Source organism: Meleagris gallopavo, chromosome 7 (genome assembly GCF_000146605.3).
Source record: "Meleagris gallopavo isolate NT-WF06-2002-E0010 breed Aviagen turkey brand Nicholas breeding stock chromosome 7, Turkey_5.1, whole genome shotgun sequence".
Classification (NCBI taxonomy): domain Eukaryota; kingdom Metazoa; phylum Chordata; class Aves; order Galliformes; family Phasianidae; genus Meleagris; species Meleagris gallopavo.
This window is the reverse complement of record NC_015017.2, coordinates 5161928-5182129: the sequence shown is the minus strand read 5'-3', so window position 1 is coordinate 5182129 and position 20202 is coordinate 5161928. Positions and strand designations below refer to the sequence as shown.

The 20202-nt window shown below is 39.0% G+C and overlaps 1 long non-coding RNA gene across 1 annotated transcript; it reads right to left on the bottom strand.

The window, feature by feature from the left end:
* Positions 1–369: 369 nt before the first annotated feature.
* LOC109368453 lies at positions 370–16531 on the bottom strand. Its single transcript, XR_004160261.1, has 6 exons — positions 16354–16531; positions 6899–6987; positions 4889–4985; positions 3813–3993; positions 3491–3621; positions 370–3051 (listed from the first exon to the last, which is right to left on the bottom strand). It is a non-coding gene; the product is annotated as an uncharacterized LOC109368453 (long non-coding RNA).
* Between the last annotated feature and the right edge of the window lie 3671 nt (positions 16532–20202).

Sequence of the window (20202 nt, the reverse complement as noted above, 5' to 3'; positions counted from 1 at the left end):
AGGCCGGAGCACAGTCCCAGGAAAGGGATCTGGGGTTTCTGGCTGCCTACAAGTTGAATCTGAGCACCGTGCCCTGAAACCCAAAGGGCCAACCGTACCCTGGGGTGCACCGGGCCCAGCGTTGCCGGCTGAGGGAGGGTTGTCCCGCTGCTCTGCCTGCTGCGGCCCCATTTCCAGCACCGGGTGCCGGTTGGGTGCCACAATGTAGGACATAAAACTGTCAGAGAGCATCCAGTGGAGCCTTCAAAGATGGGGGAAGGGTCTGGAGGGCAAGGGGTGTGGGAGCAGCTGAGGTCCCTTGCTTTGTTCAGCCCAGAGAAGAGCTCTTCTCATGGTGTCCCACAGCTCCTCACAGGGAGTGGAGGGGTAGCACTGATCTCTGCTCTCTGGTAACAGTAACAGGTCCTGAGGGAATGGCATGGAGCTGCATCAGGGGAGTGCATCAGGTTGGTTTGGGGTAAATGCTCTGCACCAGAGGGCAGTGGGCATGGCCCTGAGCTGCTGGAGCTCAGAGAGCATTTGGACACTGCTCAGAGACATAGGTTTTGGGTGGTCCTGTGCGGATCCAGAGTTGGACTCGGTGATTCTTGTGGGTCCCTTCCAGCTTGGGATATTCTATGATTCTGTGATTTTGTGTGAGAGAAGGCAGTAGTCAGTAAAAAAGGAGAAGCGTAAATTATTTTACAAGCATAGTTATGTGTTCCCACTATATCATTTTGCTTAGTATTTCTTACCAGCTTAAAGTATATTGGCCATGAATGGTAACTACAGCATAACCTTCTTCACTGCGCTGCTCAATATTTTATCCTCAGTACCGTGATGTTAGATCAAAAACTGAACCAAAATCTAAATCAGTTCAGCCTGAAACAAATATATTTCTTCCATTTTCCTTGCTTAAACAAGAAGGTCATTCCTACACAAAATATTTTATTTGATCTGGAAAAAAAAAAAGACTGTTCTCCAAGTCTAAAATGCAAGATTATATTTCCCCAAATAGCAGGAGGAGGAATCACTTCCCCCTCGTTCATCATTTGGTAGCTCACACTATAAATCTTCATTCTCTTCTCCTGCAAGAAAAGATGTGAAACTGCTTGTCTGAGTTCCAGTCATTGTAGCTAAAAGCCATTCTGGGACAAGGAGGATGAAAGAATGAGGAGGAAGAAGAAGAGCTCATGTGCTCATCTGTAGTAATTGAAAAACTAATGAATAGCTTAAATGCATTCAGCGGCATAAATGGAGCTGGTGCTCCATGGGCTTCGTTGCCAGGTGAGAGAAGTGGATGCTATGCTTGCTGATCAGTCCTTTGCCCCAAGTGGCCCAATGTCACCGAAGGTGGTAGAGGCCCAGTCCCTCATTCCGAACACTTTTCTGCCACGTAACACCTCTCTGGACATGTGGAGAGAGCAAAGCAAAGTCCTGTCAGAGACAGAATGCCTGTAGCCTACATCCAAGGAGCTATCCCGGAGCCTTGTTCTGAACTGAGCCAAGAATTTTATTTTCTTTCAAGTAGAAAACTGTTATTTTGTACGTTATGACCACAAATTGATGTATGATAGACTGAAGAGGTGAAGAAGGGAAGATAATTCCTGCACGAAAAGACTTTACAATAATTTTGCTCATCTGCTTTACTGGTGTCTTGAATAAAGATTAAGTGCCAAGTATTAAAGTATTAGATACTGAAAAAATGAGGGGAGTACATCTCCGTGGTATCTGCAGCTCTGTTTCTAAGGGTAAGGAAATTGAAACCTGCGTGATGAATTCTGATCTCCTAGCCTTGTTATCTAATAGCATCCTGTAGCACTGTAAAGTGATAGAGCTGTTAATAAACCTGAATCTCATATTAAAAACATGTAGAAATGAGGAGGAACTACAGAGGTTGAAACTACATCATCTTAAAATTATCTGAGGAGAAAGATCATGATATAATTGAAGTCTTTACGTTTTTTAAGACAGTAAATGACGTTAACTCAAGTTGCCATATTCACCACAACCAGAAAAGCATTTACTTGTTAATTAATTAAAAAACAAATTCAGAACAGATGTTTTAAAGCACTTTTTCATACACTGGGTTACTCTGAAAAAGAAGCCTTACCAAAGAGAAAAAAAAATTATTGGCACACTCAAGAAGGAACCGAAAAGAAGTTTACACAGCAATAGGCTATAGAAAGAATCTGGATGCTTCATCTTTAAATGTCTGACTTACACACATTTTAAAATGGTTTTCTGGATTCCTCACTACCTTTGGATCACATAAATTAATGATTCAAATTCTGCCAGCAAAACTGCACGTATACTGCAGCCTTGCCTAAGAAAACATAGAATACAAATCCAGTCTCTCAGTATACCATTTCTAATAAAACTGTAAAAGTAGGTTTTTTTTTTTCAAGCATTACTGACCAAAATAGCTACTAGTCTTCTGTGTGTGCTATATTTCTCTCAAATACAGTAACAATAACAAAGAGAAATTCCATGATAAAACTTTTGGGAACTGAGTCATTTTAAACTTCAGTTCGTTCCCTGTGTCAAACTGGGTCAATTATGCTGCTTATTTTCCATTAAAGTTGTGTAAAGTCATTAATGTTCACCCTGTCAAAAACTTAAATCAGAAGTTTGATTTAGTGCTGAACTGCTAGTAATCCCAGGTACAAGAGAAAGTTCCCGAATGCTACACAACCTGAAAAACCAAGCTTACTACCTGCAGGTATTTCATTTTCAGGTTTTCATGAAGAGGTAATGTTTGAAAATCTTCTAAATAGTTGGAGAGTCCAGCAGCTTTGGCTGTCTTACAGGGAGAATGGGAAGACAGACTGAGACACTAGAGCTGAGGTTTAGGAAAACTAGGGCTGCAGTCACTCCTAATTATAATTTGCATCTGTTCTGTGTACCTTGAGGCCTTGTTTTTGTAGCATCCAGCATCATCCTCCTGTAGCTGACCTTCGGTGTATTTAACAGGTAGCTTTTGTTTCAGCTGCCGCTCTGCTAATCTCACGCTCTTATGAAATGGCTTTTGACGAGGTGAGACCCTTTGTGGAGCTGCCTGCTGCAGAGGACCTTTAGTTTAAATGAAAATGACAGCATTTCAGCAAGTGCAATTGTAAGCTCTATGACAGAATATAGATTCACAAGGAGAAGTAATTCTTGCTACTGTCATAAAACATTGCTTTTTTTCAGATGTCAGCCCCTTTTGGTGCCACTGTGGAGAAATTTCTAACACCATCTACTGGCAAATGCTCTGAACTGAAAAAAAAAAGAGCATTCATTTCTTTAGAGTGGACCCCAAAAGCAAGTGGTACATGATCACCTTTTAGATGCACGCTACTCATGGGCACCCTAACGACATCTCTCCCACTGCATTTGTAGGGACGGAGCCTGAAAAATGAACTGCGAGGTTGAGCTTCTCTGAAGCCTATGGATGGCATTACTTTTCAATTCTGACTTGATGTAGGAGTAACCATGGTTATTCTGCTCTCTGCAGCTCTCTTCCCCTTACCATGAAGACTGCGTGAGGATGTGGGCCAACGGGAAGGTTGCAGGAATCTGAATGCTGGAGATGTAGAGTGCTGCCAGAGTATGGAATTTAGGAGAGGTACAGCTGCGATAACCTTACAAAGGAACAAGGAACTACAAAAAAAAATTTTTTTAAAGACTGCTTCAGCACTATGGTTCACTCTAAGTCTCATCCAACCATTATCATATAAGAACACTTTATTTTACACTGTTGAGAATTAAAGCAAGCACTAGACAAAATATATTGGCAGGGAAGTTTGATTTTTCATAAAAACTTCTGTGGTATAACTGTAAAATGGTCCTACCTCAAAGTGATGATGCTGTGGTTGACTAGGAGTTGATAAATACTAAAAATGATCTCCTGCTTTTTGAGCTTGAACACTGTGTGAGTCAAAAGTAATGCGCAGGTACATAGCCCCTTAGTTGGACTCGGAGATCTCCAGGGGTCCCTTCCAATCCTTACTACTCTGTAATTCTGCAAAAATTCTGCAATTTAATAAAGATATTAACAATGTCATATTCAATCCATTTTGGTTGTATTCTCTATGTAAATTGTCCCAAAGATGTCTAAATCTTTTCACATTACAATTAAAACAGAGCTAGATAGAGTGATGTAATGCTCACTTATAAACTGTTTAGCCAAAATCCACATCAGAGCCAGGACGAAATATCCACAGACAAAACAGAAAATGCAGAGGTCCAAAAGCTCTTCTCTCGCATTTCTTCCTTATCAATGAATAGGTCATGCCCACTCAGGACAAATGAGAGCCTGAGCCTGGTCCTCTGCCTAAATTGAGAGGTATCTATCAACCAGTCAGTCTCCTGAATAGACTGTGCTATTTGAAGCAGTGGTCAGCAGTTTCCAAGCTTTCAGACAATGATGGTGATTCATTACCACTTAAATCTTCACAATTTCCTCTTATTCTTTACCAGAGAGATGGCAGAAACTGCAGCTAAATGCCAAAAAAGCAAGAATTGGGTACAAGCATGATGTAACACAGTAAACTCCTGAGCCAAGAGCTGTTCAACCAGCCAAATTGCATCCCAGTGAGCTGTTTGAGACCATAAAACCATCAGTTCTGAGAAGCTGTACTCTACATCAGAGCCAAACACCAAGTACTGCCAACGAGTCAGTATAGTAACTGTATTTCACTTGAAGGAACTCGGACATTTGGGAACCTTCCACAGGCAGTGTGCACTCTTCTTCCTGCCTACATCATCAGCTGACAAGCCAACTGTGCTCCCACAGTTTGTTGAATTCTCTTACTGACAAATTATGATACTTTGAAGAAATTTTAACCAAAAAAGCAATGATCCAGCCCATAGTTCTCTACTATCTCAAGAAACAGGGCCTCAAAGTGTCACTATGCTTCAACTGTACCTGTTTCTTGCCATACAGGAGGGCAGAAGTCCACCTGAGGACAGTTGTGTCACTCAGAGTCCTGTAGAAAGGCACACAACTCCCTGCTAAGCATCACCTAAGAAGCAAAAACACAGAAGGAAGTGAAATGTTTTGTCCAATCTTCTCTCCACCAAAGACAATTTCCTATGTTTTGTAATGGAAGAGCCTACATACTCAAGTTTCATGTTTGGTCTCTCCACATTTCAGTCCTGCTTATATTAGTTTATTAGTAGAATTATAAGTGAGTATATATATTTTGCCTTCTCCTCTGGGAAATATTCCTAGAATCTTCTGTTTTTCCAAATATGATTAATTTTGACTTATGCAGACATATAAATGCAGCCATTGACTCAGCTGGAATAAATCAGTCTGGTTCCACTGAAGTTAATGAAGCCTCAGGGTGCTGATTTATCACTTCATAATAAAGTTCTGTACAACAGTGTTTTGCATTTAAGATGCTGTTTTTTGAGTAGAGTGCTTTTCTCTCTTTTTTTTCAAATTGTTCATTCATTCTTTTCCTGAGGTATTTTGAACATTTTATTGTTTCTGTATTTCACATTGGGTGACCTCAACTTTTTAGCAGTAAAAATTTGGTGGACGTCATGTTTGGGAGACTTCAATCTTTGAGCACTGAGATAGAAAGAGAGATAGAAACTGAAGACAAGCATTTTGTCTCAAGCTGTTAACCCATACTTGCCTGCAAACACATACAGACACAAAGTCCTCTGTGCCACAGTATTTCAGAATATGCACCACTGAGTCAAAATGACCGATCTGCCTTTATCAGCAGGATTTTGTCAAATGAAAAGATTGCTTCTAGCTTTGCAGTGGAATCGGTAAATCAGACGCTTTTGAAGATGTGATTACTATTATTGTTGTGAGATTTATTTATTTTTTTTTAAATCCAGTTTTGTTTAGAGAAAACTAACTACAAGCGTGGATACCTTAGCTTGTGCAGCTTCATCAGCACTCCACAAGGATTGGTGCTAGTTGGCAATGATTTAAAACAGATGAAAATGCAATTAAGCACTGGGAAAGCATAAGCTAATGCATCCATTGAAAAGTAAATTAGGAGGGGGTGACTTCTGTCCTGCGGAATAAAAGTTTACAAAACATTATAACATTTCTTTGGCTACTTTTTATTATAATAATTATTTAATTTTACACAAGCCTTTTAGGCTTATGCTTTCTGGTCCTCAAAATCAGCAGTGCTGAAATCCCTCTCAAAGATGAGAGTGTGGAACAGTAATTGGTTCAATGGAAGGCATGTTTGAGTTTGGAGGAAACAGTCTCAAACTAGGATGTCTGTTGAAAGGGTTATCTGATGCTATAGTCTGCAAAGGCAGATCAGGTAAGGATGTGGCAAGTCAGCAGGGAAGCCCACAGTGCTAAAGGCAGAAGTCACCATCTTGAGGTGTGCAGGGCAGACAGGGCTGGCGGCTGCAGGCAGCAGCGGGTGCAGACCATTCCCACTGGGGAGAGTGGGAGGGGACACAGGAGTACCTGATGTCCTGATGAAGTAGCAAAGAGGAGCCTACAAAGATCGGGGAGGGTCTGGAGAGCAAGGGGTGGGGGGAGCCGCTGAGGTCCTTTGGTTTGTTCAGCTCATAGAATAGCTCTCTCATGGCAGATGCCAGCTCCTTGTGGCAGCAGATGTCAACATAAGTTATCAGAACAGCTCCCAGCTGGATGAGAGAACAGAATCTGGCTCTGTATAGTTTTTAATAATATTAAAAAAATTGGGGTAAATTGAAAGCATCTAGATGCTACTAAATGCATTCAAATTAAGGTATTTCTATGTTGACTTGGACATTTTGATGCTTAGTTATTACAGCAAGTCAGTAATACTTCAATACTCCTGAAAGTTTTATGCAATGACTGTTTTTGCAGTGCAGCAATGTTTATGAATTGCTTCAAAAACCTTAGATGAAAGGACCTGTAAATGTAGGATACATCATTACATCTAATTAATGCACTTCATAAAACTACCTCTCTGACTTCCTCCTGATGTCCTTCTCAAGGTGCTGCTGCTGCCGGAACAGTTTCCAGTGTTAGGAGAAAGCGTGAATTTGAACAACCTGGTTATGAAAAAAAAAAACATGCTGTTCAGGGGTTTTTCATTTGTTACTACGTATTTTCATATTATCTGCTAACATTAAGCAGTTGTTGACTATCAGACTCTCAGCGATTAAGAAATTTGCTCCTCTTAAGCCATGATCCCTAACTTCTTCCCTCAACTCTCTTATCTGAAATATTCATTAGTTTTCCAATTCGAACAATTCTTCTTTTGATGCTTCTGCATCTTCTTTTTTTTTTTTTAAACTATACTAAGAGTGCTGGACTAGTACCAAAGAAGCAATTACCATATAAGAAACAGGAAAATCGTATGTATTTAAAGCAGAGTGGGTCATCTTAAAATTAAATGATTAAGTAAAATCAATAAAAATAATGCCGTAGAATCCAGGATTGATCGGTTGTGACTCTAAAAACACTGCCAATCTTCCAAACATATTTTTTCCTTTAAGAAAAAAATCGTCAGGGTAAGATTATTCCTTCTTTGATGTAAAAGAAAATAGTTCACTGCAATCAGTTTTCTTCATCTCACTAATGAACAAGTCAAATTCATTTCAGGGACAGATTAAACCCGCTCTCATAATGTGCTGTGCTCTGGGATGCTATTGATGTTTGATGTTCGTTTTGAACTACCTATACACTGCTCCCAGCACTTTAAATGATTACATAGTAGGTATGTGTTTATATATAGTATGTAATCATCTCAAATGCTAGGATTGCAATATGAATAGGGAATAAGAAATAAACCTTACTTTTGATTATATAGGCTTGTGATTAATTGTTTGAACTTTGGAAAATGAGAAAGCCCTAATTAATTTTAAAAAAACCTCCTAAAATGGGGTATTATTTAAGTTTAATACATAGTTTATGGGTTTTATGTGCAGAGTATAGGACTTTTTCGGGTTTTGTTTCATTTCTTATTCAATTCAGTTTATTACTTTATTCATTGATTTCCCATAATAATGTTTGTGCTTATATACTGCCTTTCAGCTGGGGCTCGTAAAGTACTTTACAAACATTAATATATTTTTCTCACCACTTTTATTTACATTGCCCTTCTAATGAAACTATCATGGACTAGCTGTATATAAATTACACTGAGGCAGCAACAGAAGATAAAACATGCACCAGAAAAATAAACCAAAAACAACACTGGAATGAAAGCCTAAAACCCAACCTATTCCAGGTAACCGTTCCAACTTCTAGCCCGGCCTTCCCAAAAAAGCAGCAAGATGTGGGCAGAATGCTTGATTTAGGGCTCAGTCAATACAGACATTAGTTTCATCTGCTCTTAATAGTTTCCAGTAGCAGAGATTGCCTGGAGAGAGCACAGAATCTGTTCTCACACTGGGCTGCCTGTACTGTCAGGAATTTCATGTCTATCTTAAATCGGTTGCTTCAGATTTAGCTCATTATCTGATGTCTCATTCACTTGGACATGAAGAAAAAATGATTCCCCATCTTTGCTACAGTGTCCAATGAATTTGAAGGCAATTATCATATAGCACCTTTGTCGTCTTTTCTCTTCAGATGAAATGTCACCTCCTTAACTCCTCACCGGTACAGCCATCCTCATTGACTTCCTTTGGCTATTCTCCTGTCTCATCCTCCATGAAGGGTAGTGCTGAAAAAGTACACAGGAGTCCACCTGGATTCCTTCACTCACCCAACTTGTTTCTTCCTGTACATCCAGTGGTTGCTTACATTTTGCACAACAGCTGACAGTCTTCTGATGCTAAGACCCCAGATCCTCCTGCAGATCCCCATCTGATCTGAAGCTGCACAAGTTTAGTGCCTTGTATTTGCCCTTATGCAGTTCCACTCTATATTTCAAGCCATTTTTCTAAGTTATCAAAGTTCTGGAGATTTTTTTTTCTTATTTTTTGCTACAAGCCTGAAGCTGCCTAAGTTGGTACTGTCTGCGTGTTTAATAAGCAGCTTTTTTTTCATTATCTAAACTACAGATGAGAATATTGAGTACAGCTACAACCAGAGCACACAGGATCCTACCTGAGAGTTTGGCAGTAAATCATTAGTAACATCTGTTAATATGGTTTTCCACAAAGCCTTGTACCAAACTTAGGGCACTTTAATTATCACAGAATCACAGAATCACAGAATTGTAGGGGTTGGAAGGGACCTCTAGAGATCATCGAGACCAACCCCCCTGCCAAAGCAGGTTCCCTACACCAGGTCGCACAGGTAGGCGTCCAGGCGAGACTTGAATATCTCCAGAGAAGGAGATTCCACAACCTCCCTGGGCAGCCCGTTCCAGTGCTCCGTCACCCTCAACGTGAAGAAGTTCTTACACACATTCGTGCGAAACTTCCTGTGCTGCAGCTTATGTCCGTTTCCCCTCGTCCTGTCTCCACGTACCACTGAAAAGAGACTGGCCTCACAGCTATGGCCGCCACACCTAAGATATTTATAAACCTGGATCAGGTCCCCTCTCAGTCTTCTTTTCTCAAGGCTAAACAGACCCAGTTCACTTAGCCTTTCTTCATAGGGGAGATGCTCCAGGCCCTTCACCATCTTTGTGGCCCTCCGCTGGACTCTCTCCAAGAGATCCTTGTCTTTTTTGTACTGGGGAGCCCAGAACTGGACACAGTACTCCAGATGAGGCCTTACCAGGGCAGAGTAGAGGGGGAGGATCACCTCCCTCGACCTGCTGGAATTATAGACAATTTTTCCCAGTTTACTTCTCAAACCGTCATGTTACACTTAAATAAAGTTCAAGTACATAACACTGACTACTTTTTTGGTAGCCACTCTATAATTTTGTAACAGAGAAGATTTTGAAATCAGAAAAGCTGATTTAAAACTAAATTTGGTTATTTTTGTTGGTTGAGTTTCTGAGTTCTTATTCTCCTTACAAATTATTTATTTGTTTCTTCAGTATTATTTTCTCAGAAGAATAGTTGGTCTTTCATTTCTCTGATCCTCCTGTTGTTTGTTTTGGGGTGGTTGGTTTGTTTGATTTGCTTATTCATTTGTTTGTTTTACCTTTTTAATGATAAGGATTGCGTTTGCCCTTCTCCAGGCTCTGGAAATCTTCTGCATGTTCTCAAAAGTAACCTTTAATTGTTCCATTTGATTCCCCTCATTCTTCAGGCTTCCCATGAAGGAAAGACCAATCCAATTTCAAAAAGTGAACTTTGCTCGGTTCTCTCTGATGAGTCTTTCCCCCACTGCAGCCCCAAATCTTGCCTCTTTGCCACCAGTAACAGATAGTTGGCCTTCCAACTCTGATCCAGAAGAAAATAGAAGTGGCAGTAAGTATTTTGGCTTTCTCAGAGTTACACGCCAATAGAATTCCAGCCTAAAACATACCAGCATTCTCCATATTCCCTCCTGACGTCTTATTTTGTGCTCCAATGAAAATGCTGACTACTACAATAACCAGGATGAACTCCTGTAGCACCCCACTTGACACATCCTTCTAGCTTTATTTTTGTATAATATATCATTATCAAACTGCTCTTAGCAGCAAAAAGGGCTGTTTGTAAGATGCAAAAGACCGTCGTGCATCTTCATATTCCTTCAATTTCTTGTAGAAGATCGTTACTGAAATAGAGATTTGACAGGACTCTAAAGCATTTGAAGTTGCTTTTGTTCGTTTGTTTTTTACCACAGGCAGCACTTTCATTCTGCTTGACATTTAATAGATTTCACTTGTATGGTTATAGTACATATGGCAGTGATATAACACTTGACATCAGGAGAGTTCAAAGCACTTTCCACATTGAACTTTTTAATAAGGCAAAAGTAGATAAAGTGACTTTCCTAAGGTCACTCAGCAACTTACAGGCTGAGCCAAGAACATAGTCCAGATCTCCCCAAGTCCCAGGCCAGTGTTCCATCATTATGCCACCCAGCCTGCCATATTATTAATGTTCAGCCTAAATATATTCTTGTAGCAATTGATTTAATGTCATTAGTTTCAGACTGCTAATCCAAAGCTCTGTTAGTTATCCAGCCTCCAGGGATTTACTGGAAACAAAGGACTTCAGAACTAATCCAGAAAATAACATTAGAACTTTTTCATGAGACCTAGCTACTTCTTTTTCTTTCTTTCTTTATTCCTTCTTTTGTTGATGTTGTTGTTGTTGTTGTTGAAAGACTATTTCAAAAGGAAAATATCCACCTAATTCTAAATCCACTGAAAATAATTCCCCTTAGATTGCATGTACATTTGTGAGCAGATCCACAATGTTTTCTGTTTCATTTTCAGGCTATAAAATGCAATAAAGATGTACAGTAGTAATTAATGGGGTGAAGTCAAGATAATGATCATGATACATAAAATAGAGAATTAAATTAAATATTCCTTGGGGTCTTAAAGAGATAATAGAAGTGGGTGGAATTGAACACTGCAAAAAATCTCCCTTCATCCACCACCTCCTGTGCACAAGAGCAGATAAAGATTCTTAGTGTGTCAAAGCTCTAAAACAGATTAAAAGAACAACAACAAAAAGAAGATAAAGGATGTTCGCATGAAGATCTGAAAAGGATTTAAGAGTGGCTATGTCCAAGGAGTCAGTTCAAAGTCCTCTGAAGTTGGCATAGAAATGCCAAAATCCAAGAGAGTTACATATTCATTAATCCAGCGTGAGAATGCACAATAATCAGGACAATTAGAAAAAATATGTGCTCATAGATCAATAAAAGATGCAGAAATCTTTGTATTAAGTAAGTCACAGTGTGCTCTTGACTTTCATAATCTACCATGTTGAACTAGGTGGAAGAAAAGAAGATAAATACACTTTCCAGTCTAGTATCCCTGGTCTGTATATAGATTTTTCTCACCCACATTTCTTCACAGCAGAGCTTAAAATTGCTGTAGCTTTCAGAAAGCCTTATACTGTGCATACTCCGGGATTGTATATCAAATAAAATAATATTCTCTTCCTTCCATTTAGATCCTTTCCTTCACAGGACATTTTTCTTGAACAGCTGCCTTGCTGATATTCTTCAGCTGAGACCTTGCTCTTTCTAGTGCTTTCTAACTGCCAGTATCCAACAACGAATAGCAACTGCTAGCTTTTTTGTCAAATTCAATCTACTATATCTTTTTCACAATAACTTTTGTATTATCTTTGGTCCAATATGGATGACATTGTTCTTTAGAGCAAATCTAGTAAAATAACAGTTTCTGTTTTCCACAGCTGGTTATCTAAGAAGAATGCTTTGCGCTTCAAATATTTTATCCTTTGCATAGGCATAAAATATAAAACAATAAAATATAAAATCAGTTATTCTAAGAGAAATTTTTAAAACTGCAGTGATGTAGAACGGACTAACAACACTTTGTCAGCTCTAAGCACAAATAATCCAGAATAAAAGAAAAAGATTCCAAACCCATCCTACCCAAATTTTAGCATATCAAAATTGTATTTGTAGAGGGATATCAACAGCCTAACACCTGGAGTTTCCTTTGTGTTCAAATCCAGTGTCCACCACACCTGTATGATATCCCTTGCAATTTCTTTGCAGGAAAACGACTGACAAATCTTTCCAGCGGCTTTTATAAATAGCAGTACAAATTACTTCCATTTTTTGTATCTATTTCTCAGTTTCAGTATGTTCTAGTGACAGCAGACAGGTAAAAGATAACACGTGAAAGAAAGCCCTACTCCCAGTTCTGCAATTATTTATATTCCTTTTAATATTCTTCTAGTTTAACAAACTAAATTTTAAAACACTGCTACTCATCTGAATTTTCACAAAGAGGAAAAAGTGATATGCATGAGGTCATTAATCTCATCTTGAAGGTTAGTTAGTTGGTACCAGCTAGTACACACACAAAGCTTTCTTTTCAGAGACTGAAATATTTTTTCCCCATTTACTCCCACACCTGACGTTCTTTTCCTTCATTATCTCCTTTCCTGTGGAAAAAAAAAAAAAAAAACCTTAAGGAAAACCTACTTTTCTTCTGAGCTGAACACAGCAATAAGCCCATTACTCCAGAGAAGGGTATTTTGTAGTTCTATACTGATTGCTTTGTTGCCTACCTACAGATTACATTTTAAAAAAAACACAAAAACTATGTAAAATTTCAAATAGTAATTGCAGCACTTAAAGCTCATTCAGTTATGAACCGTAGATCTGTCTAGAAAGTTACTTAAGTAGTAGCTTCTTTTAACTCGGCCATTAAATAAGTGATCTCAGTAATGCTAATTTTACAAGAGTTATATTTTTAAGCCTGCTTTGACCTATGCGTGTAATATTTTATCTTTTCTGTGTTTTTTTTCCTCCTCTCCAAACTCACTTTGAATTTTCAGACTATTATTTTCTTGTTTTCCATCAGAAATAAAAAACGGTCAGTATTCATAAACACTGTGTATTTATTGGTACTTCATATTCCATGTTCAGATTTGAGGAATCAAGAGGAACGGACACTGAAAGAAATGCAAATAAGTAAGTGGTCTTTTGTACAGAAAAGCAAAGAAACCTAATTTGAAAAATAAACTGTGGAATGCTTCCAATGACAGTAGCCAGTTAGGGAGTAGGCATCTCACAAAAATACAGCTACCTGCTGCTAGAAGCACCAACTGCTTCAATGCAACGACATAGAAAGGTTTTCAGACACAAACAAAGGGAGATTTTGGACCTGTATTTTTTTTTAATCAAATCAAGAATGTCATATGTCACACAGTAGAAACAACTAAATAAGATCACCTCCTCCTCCTAACACTGTTAGCATATTGAGTTGTCTGACAAAGCACCTCCTGTAGTCGAAGAAAGAGAAAACAATCTACTGTTGAAAAAATTATGCCATGAGGTGATGTTATGTGGGCAAGCATTGGTGCAGTGATCAGATTTGTGCATGTGGATTCAGGATCCCACGAACTACACTGTGATGGACAAGCACAGGAGTTCCCATCCATGGAATTCCATAATAGAAGAGCACCCAATGGGCGAGATAGGGGGTACTTAGGTTTAAGGCTCTGGCTTGACCTGATGTAAAAATTTTCCTGGAAGTGATTTGTTCTTTATCTTAGGAAATTCCTAGTACCACTGACTACTTCGGTTAGATTAATTTCCACACATGCTAAATAAATAAATAGAAAGCATTTCTCAAAATGCTAAGAGATTTGTATGAATTACAACAACGTAGAGTGGAAAAACAATATGTGAACAGTTCCAAGCAGAAATAGCCCTGAATGACAACAAGCAGCAGTTAGATCTCATCCTACCAAATAATCTGCATGCTGATAGCAGATTATTAGAGGGCTATAGACTAAGCACTGATTTTTTCTGTATGCTCAGATTCAGTGTCCAATAAGCGTGATGCACTGTATGTGACAATAACATTACAGTCCCTGAAGATTAACTGGGTCTTTGAAATCTTATGTCTCAAAGATGGAACTTTTAAAAAACCTGCAGCTTTAACTATTTTTTTTCTCATCCTTCTGTATAAAGAGCACTGTAGTTATTGATGTAGGCACCCAAACTGATATTTAGATATACTTTCGTGTATATAAATAAAGAATATCTAGGTATGCTATACACCAATCCATGTTAAATGCAATTTAACATCTCCCCTTTCATGACAAAGCGGAACAGAAAAGCTCCTGACTCACATTTGTGTTGCAGACCAGGTTGACGTGCAATTCTCTGAAGTTATTCAGAGAAGATTTTTATCTGTAGGCAGAAAGCAAACACCTCTCAATGCAAATCTCATCTGATTGATATCTTAGTGTCAGAACTCTAGCTCTGAATCTTCAGCAAATTGCTCATCCCACATATGATATGTTACTGTGTCACTGAATTCGCTGCTGCTCATTTGATGTCAGACTGTTTATCACCACCCCAGTCTCAAATCATGGGAGCAGCCAAACATCTGCTTGAGATGCTCAGCCACCAGGTCTGAAATGTGAGTACTTGAAAGAAGCCATTATAAATCTCCCACGCAGAGCTTTGCAGCATTGTGTCACCTTCTACAAGTCACTGATCGTGTTTGCAGGCACCTAGATCTCTCAGCCCCAATCCTCTCGTTCCCTCCTGCTGGCCCACCTCCAATAATGAGAAGCAAAAGAGAGGAAAGATCCCTACTGGCTTTTTGTACAACTCAGGAATGGAGATTTAGCTTAGAATACCAGCTGCGCTTCCCTGTGCACAGAAGTGTATTGGCTGTGCTAACTGAGTTGCTACCTTTCAGCAGCCAAGCTGAAACCTCATGGTTTGGTCATAACAATTTGCAGATAAGCTCTTCTTGCCTTTCACGTGAATAAAATCTAACCTTTCAGCCAGCAGCTCTGACACTTATGCAAAAGAAAACATGGAAAAACATATGCATATACTAGCCTGGACTGAAAACAGATGGCTATGAAGTTGCAAAAGCTATTTGTGGCACAGCTGTGTTTGGATATTTTCCCTTCGCATTGGTCATGCTTCCTCTCTGTGCCAGCATACCTATAAGAAGTTGCATGCAACCATGCTCTGCTAATGGAAAAATCTATGTTATGTCAGGCCCATATACCATCTCATCTGAGGTCAGAACCAGTTCAAGCAAATAGGAAGTATTTGTGCTATGCTACAGAGCCAAGCCCAGACTGCAAGAGATCATCTTAATGGGAAGCTGCACTCCCTAACAATGAAGCGAGCTCTGAGTAGAGCTGAGTCTAGTCCTCGTTAGGTAAAACCATTGAAGAGCCACAAAGTATTTTTTCTTGCACAGTTTTTCTATGGGTCAAACTTCTGGAATTGTCCCAAAAGAACTCGTGGCATCTCCTGAACACATTTTTCTTTTAAGTAGCAGCCATCACCTATTTACAGATCTCTGCACTTCCTAAATCAGTGACTGCGTTGTGAGAACATGAATTGTTTACTTCCATAGAGCTGAAAGATGGCAGCATCAGCATTTTGAGCTCTGCTCGTGGAAGGAAAATGATGATGACAAACTGTTTATGGAAACACCTAGAACAAAAAGTGAAAAGGAAAAACTGATGCTTTCACTTTTCCAAGTGGCATTTCTAAGTGCCATCTTTCAGCCATTACATAGAAATAAAATATAGAAACATATAAAAAGTATAGAAATATATTTCTAAATATAGAAAATATAATGCTTGTAGAAAGTTTCCTTTATGAATTGCTACAGCATTTTTTTCCTGCTAGAACATCATTCTCAGATAAAGCTGCAGAAATGTTACAATTACACTGGTTCACAGAGCTCTATCATCATAGTTTTCTCTGGCCAAAGACAATGAGAGAACACAGACAAGCCAGGAGACCAAAATAATGGCATTTGATGGTATTTCCCATCAGCTTGCTGCAACAATCAACTTTGTGGCAGTTGTTTCTGTGGATGAACTTACACAAAATGCAAATTTCTAATATCAGAGCCTGGAACTCTGTGAGAGAAATCTTACCTGGAGCTTAACTTTATAAGCAGCTTCTTAGAACCCAGCAGTTGTCTTAAGCCAGATCTGATTTCTTCTTACAGTGCAGCCATCTCACAGAGCTAATGAAGGCACTATTGCTCCTAGTGCAGCAGTTCCACTTGGGGAATCATGATGAGTGTAACTTTGTGAATTCATCTACACTGAAGAGACTACAAGAAGACAAGTGATAAAAAACGTAACTAAGTTAGATCAGGGTTTTTCATGTATCAATGGAGGCACCTTCCTGAGAACCTTCAGAAAGGCTTCAAAGCATTCATGCTTCAAGGGGTCTCAGAAAGCCTTTTTCCACTTCACTCAAAAATATATCCCTGATGGTGCATCTCCTCAGGTAAACAACATTCTGACTGAATGAATGAAAGAAGCACCAAACAGAAAAAGTCTTGCAATTAACCTGCTCCACTGACAGCCGAAAACTTTCTTGTATGTTAGAAGGGCAAATATTTTACCACGACAGTCTTTTTTTTTTTTTTTTTTACAGCAAAGGTCGGACCTCACTATCTGGAAATACAATGCAGATTTGCAGACTACATTATAAAAGCAAAGTTCAGTAATTGCATCTCCAAGTGTCTGATTGGATCTTTGATATTTATAAGCAAGCTAAGAATTGTGAAGTGTAAAATGGTGGGTAAAACGCTAGCTCACATGAGCAAAGCAATTCTTCTGAATATTTACCGCTTACTTGACAAGCAAGATCAGGGGTTTAATGCCCAAGCAGTATGCCATCCTCTGCTATTATAATAACTAATATTATTATTAAATTCTGTGTTCATATTAAAAGACTTAACGCTGATAGATTAAATATCTTAATACACTCATACCTTTGTGGTTAAAGAATATGTTGGAGCGAGCACGCAAAGTTCTGGCATTTCTTATTTTTGGCAAATAAAGGTTTATAAACATATTGTATGAGCAGTGAATTAAAATGCCAGGTCTCCTTGTTCTACTCAGGTGCATTGTGTGTAGAGCTGAAAATTTACACAAAGAGCAAAAATAAGCAAGTAAATGGTTGCAGTCATTCACTTCTATTGCTCTAATTTGCTATTCTCATCTCTGCTATTACTAGAGGAGTCATTTACTGAACGCTCATTTTACAGTTGAGACTAAAACATTTCAGAAAGGAGGTAGTTCTTTCCACGCTACTTTGAAAGACAACAGCGTGACATACTGCGTTTGCTGCCTGAACTTAGATATTTTGCTTGCCTTTCACCTTAGGCACATTGCTGTTTCCTCCTATGAAGGCAGTCCCTCACGCAACTTAAAATGCAGTTCAACACTTTGGGATACTATAGTAGAAACTGTTTACCTTTCTACAAATCTGTTCCTACATCCAGTCATATCTGCTATTTTATGTAGTCAAGTCTTGCTCTTTCATCCTTTTTTTTTTTTCCTCCTGCAAGTACAGAACCAGAACAGCAAAGCATGAGAGCAGCTTTTTTGTCTTTCTAGTCATCCAACCTGTTCTGTGTGAACACAGTAATTATATTATCCATGTGAAATCATTAGTGATCAATGATGCAAAAGAAAGAATTTTGTTGGGCTCTCAGATCTTCACTTGAATTTCCATGAAAAAAGCAGACAATTATGTGAATGTTATACATGCGTACTTATATAAACTTGCACATACAGACGTAGATTTTCTCTACAGCTGGGACACCAACATGCAATAAATCCATTTGTTATCATCCTCCAAGCACAAGTAAAGCTTGCCATAAATGTTGTCATTTGGCCTTTTCAGAAAAGGTCACCAAAAGGGCATCGATCTCTCATTGGGTTTCGATTACACACACTTTTGAACTGAGGATCTTTACATCTACTGCTCTCATTTATCACAGAACGTTGATTACAGGAAATATCCAAATTCTGACATTTCAAAGGTCAGTTTGCAATTTTTAAAAATTCCCCTCCATTATTCATTTGACTGCATGCCCTCCTCCACAAGAAATCCATTGGAATCACTAGTTAACTTTTCCATCTGATCAATTTATATCAGAAGTTCAGATTTTAGTGGAATTAAGAAATACTTGATGCTATAACAAAAGACACCTGATTATACTAGTAATCACCGGTGAAAATGTTTTGCTCAATATAAACATCTTCAAGTTCTTGATGATCCTTACGGATCCCTTCCAAGTTCATAAAATATCCTAGGGTTTTTTTTTACTTGATCAATATACACCAAACTTGAAAGCAAGTGGTGCATACACTTAATTTCTAAGTTACAATATTGCTGTGCGTAAAGGCAGCAGCATTACCTCTCCCTGACTTCCTTTACCCTGACACGTCTAATGAGCTCCTGCATTCTGCTTCAATATGTCAGCGAATGATGTTCTCTTTCTAAATGTTGATATAATAAATATCTTCTCACATACACCTTAGCCATTTGACCTGTAGTAAATGTCACGGATTACACTCAAAAAATATTGAGAATTTCTCCAAATTTGTAGTACAGTGTTCTGTCGCAACAGTAAAACCAAACAAGTTTTGAGAGTTCTAAGCATTAATATGATGCTCATTTTATTAGGAGAGAAACAGAAGAAGTTGTTCTCCTTTTTATCTTGCCACTTGCTTATTGGGATCTTTGCACAGAGGTTCTGCTAAGCAAGGTTGAAATGCATAGCTGTACAACTTCCTATAAACCCAGCTACTGCAGTGACCTGCAACTGGATATTAATTTGGGACTGACCATTTATGCGCTTTAACAATTTATGGCAATTGCACAGCTCAAAGAAGTCCATTTGCAAGATCACCTTACAAATTTCCCTTTTTCCTCCCTTGTCTTACTTGCCCTGGGATTTTGCCACAAAACTATGTTGCCCTCTTTGCCAACTGTGGACACTTCACTCCAAGAAAAGGACCGATAATTCCTTGAGCAGCGGGGCCCTTACTCCATGAGCAGCTCACACACGTGAGCCCTGCAGGGCTGGGAACCTCAGCGGCCCTGTTAGTAAGTGCTATTTCACAGAGACAGCCTTGCCCAAGCCTGATGACCACAGCTGACCTGCATTTACCAGGCACTCAGACACATCTCAGTGGCTATCAGGGTGATAGAAGCTATAGAAGTGGAGGAAAAATACAGCATCCTTAAGCTTCTGAGAGTAGCAGAATGGAAAACTCAAGAGGTAGTCTCACAACACTGTGTTTAGGAATCCTAATGCTTATTTTTGGTGCACATTTTCAGAAGCAGGGTTGACTTGTGACATTATATTTTGACCTTATCTGGAGCCCACAGTTATACACAGAGGTTTATTTTGACAGAGACTATATGGGATATTGGGGTTCTGCATTATGCAGTGCTGCAGAATGATGATACTCTTCATTCAGAAAAGCTGAATAAATACCAGATAGATTTTATCTTATAACTCTGCTTATTGTCCCAAGACTGCAATAACATATGCCCTTTCCCTTTGGAATATTTGTTCAGCGTACTTGAAAATGCATAGCAGATATTTTCAGGGGTGGTGGTATGACTGTTGTGTGGATAAGAGCATCAGTGCTTCACACTATCTGCCGTCCCAGAAGGCTGTTGTCACTTGACCGTGGAGCACAGTTAATGCTCAGAATTACTAAAACTGTCTCAGAAATAGAAAATGGGAAGAAGCGCACTCGAAGTGCAGTGAACAAAATGGGCAGGAACTGTTGGTTCTGCACACCCATCTTTGCAGGTGCAGGAACAGAGTTCAGCTGTGCCCGTGTAACTTGCCTACTACCAGACAAGGGAGAAACCTCCCTGTGTTAGTAAATTCTTACATGTTAAAGACCAAATCATAAAAAAAGAAAATAATTTCTGCTCTATTCTCACAGCCCAGGTTTTGATTT